This window comes from Saccostrea cucullata, unplaced genomic scaffold (genome assembly GCF_032062105.1).
Source record: "Saccostrea cucullata isolate Sc308-1 unplaced genomic scaffold, CSIRO_AGI_Scuc_v1 ctg6299, whole genome shotgun sequence".
Taxonomy (NCBI): Eukaryota; Metazoa; Mollusca; class Bivalvia; order Ostreida; family Ostreidae; genus Saccostrea; species Saccostrea cuccullata.
In genome coordinates, this window is record NW_026929025.1 from 1 (window position 1) to 4,123 (window position 4,123).

The window sequence follows — 4,123 nt, forward strand, 5'->3', positions numbered from 1 at the left end:
TTAAATAATATTTAGTATTATTTACAGTATCATTAACAGTGTGTCATGTGCCTAATTATGTAACACCACATAATATTACGCACTGATCGGGTATCTACATCGATAACTGAGTTTCATTTAGATTTGTAGTCTGTGTATACACAGTAAACATAAATTCAGACGTATCCATATAATTGTAGACAAATGAACAATTTTGATAGTACAATAATATGTAACGGAAATATTTGGGACTTTCCAAAGATTAATTTTTTAAAAACAATAATTATAAATTCTATAAATTGATGTTTAAAAAGTTGAATATGGAACATTTCAGATTCTGATTTGAAACAACTACCCGTAAAACGTAAAGTTTTTACTGCTCGTGTGCTAGTTTGAGCCTTTGTTAATTCTGTAAACAAATATGAAATGAAATACCTAAAATAATTATTAAAAAAGGAGAGAAAGAAAGTCTTAGAAAGAAAAACACGTCCGTGGTCTTCACACAGCAGTTACGACTGTATTCTACAAACTCTCGTATCAAACACTATAAATAAATCAAATACATATTTAAAAAAAATATTTTTTGAATTAAATTTTGGTCAATTGTTAACCAACTATTTTATAAAGGTAATATATCAAATACTGAAATAAGAAATTAAAGAGACAACACGTGGGCTTTTGATTTTCTCGGCAGGCGTGCTCCATGCCGTATGCAAACTTTAAAACTAATAAAAACTCCAATCTGTGCTTTTTAAATTAAAAAATGTGAATCAAACTAAGAAATTATACATGTATAAACTTAAAAACACAAGTAAACAAGTTTTATTTCATTTTCTTAACAAAATATTTAGAAGTCCCGAAACGTGTTAGCCCAAGTCCCGAAACGTGTTAACCCAAGTCCCGAAACGTGTTGTCAGGTCCCGAAACGTCGCGGTCCCGAAACATTCAGAATTCCTAACAGTGATCGGGAGACCCGGGATCGCGACTTCCGTCCGGAGTGTTATAATTATTTTTTTAAAAAATCATGGGCCTATACGGTCATAATGTTAAAGTATATGTTTCATTTAATATTTTATTTTTTCCTAAACTGAGCACCATGAAAATAACATGCATTTACATGTATAGTCTAACTGTGCCTGTATAACAGGTTTTTTTTGTATGCAATTTAAAAAAAGAAGATATGACTAGACCATAAACCAAACAGACAAGTCAAAATGTAGACCTAGAATATCTTGACTATCACATAACAAACATTTTAAATGTGAATTTTTTATGATTTTTTTTATTTAAATTCATAATTTATTCTCATTTAAAATTTCAGTTCATCATCTGTTGTATGTGATATTTTACAAACATTCAAAATATATAGTTGCTAAATAAAATTCAAGATAATCAAAAGGTTTTTTTTTTTCATTTAACTTCAGTTTCTTCTCAGTTTATGGTGTGTGAGCTCAGTGCCGTAAAAATGAATTTCAATTTCCAATTTTGTTTCATGTATGAAAATTTAACAATTTATGTTTAATAGAATATATTTTCTAAATTGTTATTGTCTGACAGATTGACAGTAATAAATACTGTAGTGAGGTCACACATGTTCCTTAGATCTTATAAAACTACATAAGAAATTAAGAATTCACAGTATTTACAGTATTTTTAACTCATTCTTGAGTAAGCCAGGTTTGTATTTGACCTTGGCATTTGATCTTGAATGTTAATCAGTGTCTGATTGAGAAATATTAAAATGCTCCACGCATATTACAGTTGTATAATGTTTTACATGCATATGATTTGGCTTCCTTATCCGTTAATCAAATTGAAATTCAAATGTCAGAGTTATTGTCAGAGAGATGGTCATAAACCGAACAGTTCCACAATTTGATCTTGAATGTTAATCAGTGTCTGATTGAGAAATATTAAAATGCTCCAAACATGTTCCTTAGATCTTATAAAACACGCATAAGAATTCACAGTATTTACAGCATTTATAACACATTCTTGAGTAAACCTTGTATTTGACCTTGACATTTGATCTTAAAATTTCAGTGTTTAAATGAGTAAAAATACTTTATCAAGTTCACAATATTTTTATTTAAGGTGATTCCTCAACAATGTTTAACAATTGAATATTCCATTACCATGAGACAGAGTCATTAAAAGTATCCATGTACAGCATTTATGAATTCAATGCAAAGATCACAGATACATGTACGTGAACTTTGTTTAAATTTAAGATTATCAATGTTTTTATTACAGTTGTATAATGTTTTACATGCATATGATTTGGCTTCCTTATCCGTTAATCAAATTGAAATTCAAATGTCAGAGTTATTGTCAGAGAGATGGTCATAAACTGAACAGTTCCACAAATGTCAACAATTCACAGAAAACAAACACTGATCTCTTTAATAAAAACACCATGATTTCAGACTTGGGACTCTTTGACACTGGTTTGAACATCTTTCATCATTTACTCTAACAGCATATGGCATGAACTGCATTCTTACAGCTTCAAATGTGCAGGATTTCCTGAAATTAAAAAAACAAAAACATTATAGGCATGTAAATTGTAAACTTTGTCATACACATTTCATAAACATTTAAAATTTTAAAAGTTTTTGATTGTACAATTGGCTTCAATTTCACCTTTTTCTCCCCCAAAAGTAATGCATTTAGAAATCATGAAAAATAAAATCTTATACTGCAACCTCAGTCATATAAAATAAAAAAAAAATCAAATGTAACATAATTTACTTGTACATTATAATTCAGTTTATCTTGTCAACTTGCTAACAAGTATGAATACATTTGTTTTAGTGACGTTTCTCTATTTTCTGCTTGTATTTATCTATTTAATGTTTTTTCTTGGTTTTCTGTTTTTTGGTCTTGAAATTTGAATATGAAAAAAAGAAGAAGAAAAAATATCTATGTAACAACAACATGATGACCAGAAAAATTCAACATTTCTTTCAGTTTTACTCTCAAGATTTTTGAAAGAAGAAATCACTTGTTCCGAGAAACTGCATACATGTCACCTCAACTCAGATAATGATGTTTATGTACATGTATTTTAATGACCATGTCAAAATACATGATAAAAATAAAATCATACATACTTTTTAGATTAAAATTCTTTATACTGTGATGACGCATGAGTCCAGGCAAATCTATTCTCTGTAATGATGAATATTAAAAGATTAACTTAGGTTTCATAACTCACAATACATCATACATACATATACAATATGTAAGTGCACTGCTGAGTGAGCTTATTAAACATTTAAGCAGAAGCATTAGAAATGATCATGATGATTCTACATTCATTTATTATAAATTACACTGAAACAAAAGAAACTATTTTCTGACCTTATTAGGGAAATGATAAGAGTAACAACCTGATTAAGGCATAATACATATGATTATTTCCTATCAAGCTTGTAACACGAGCTTTGATTGGTTACAAAGTCGGGTGTAAATATCCGTGCACCCTACTTGAGCCAGGTGTAAATAAAACGTGACGTCACAATGCATACAGTAGTTATCTAATCCATAGATTGAGACACATTTTGATGTTTACAGAGCATTTTTATGGGTACAAAGGAAATAAATTCGCTATCCAGGTTCAATCAAGGGTGTACGGGGATTTACCCCGGGTTGTATTCCATACACCCTTCTGCCTACGGCCTCAGGGTGTATGGAATAAAACCCGGGGTCATTCCCCGTACACCCTTGATTGAACCTGGATAACTAATATTGTTTTAGTCTTAGAGCTCATTGATAGCTGATTGAATCATATGACAGAGTATTTGTAAATATTTATCCCCCTTCCGTCTACACTACTTCTTTTTTCCGCACCCAATTTTTGTTTATATTAAATAGAATAAAATGTTTATAGTTTAAGACATTAGAACATTGTTTAAAGGGATATGCAAACATTTACAGTGTACAGTTTATTAGTATACTTACATGATCTCGCACATCTTCTATTCAAGTCCGTTGTTGACGGTTTCTGTGGAATTATCCAAACAAACAGAGCATATTTAACAGAAAAAGATGTTATTACACTTTTACACACGTAAGAATCGGTTAAATCATCCAAACAAGCTGAAGAAATACGGTTTTTCGATGACTGGACTTTTCGTTGTTT

General features: G+C 30.0%; 1 long non-coding RNA gene across 1 annotated transcript; it reads right to left on the minus strand.

The window, feature by feature from the left end:
* Window positions 1-1,929: 1,929 nt before the first annotated feature.
* LOC134279609 (uncharacterized) lies at window positions 1,930-4,123 on the minus strand. The gene is made up of 3 exons (XR_009994680.1): window positions 3,943-4,123; window positions 3,093-3,150; window positions 1,930-2,505 (listed from the first exon to the last, which is right to left on the minus strand). It is a non-coding gene; the product is annotated as an uncharacterized LOC134279609 (long non-coding RNA).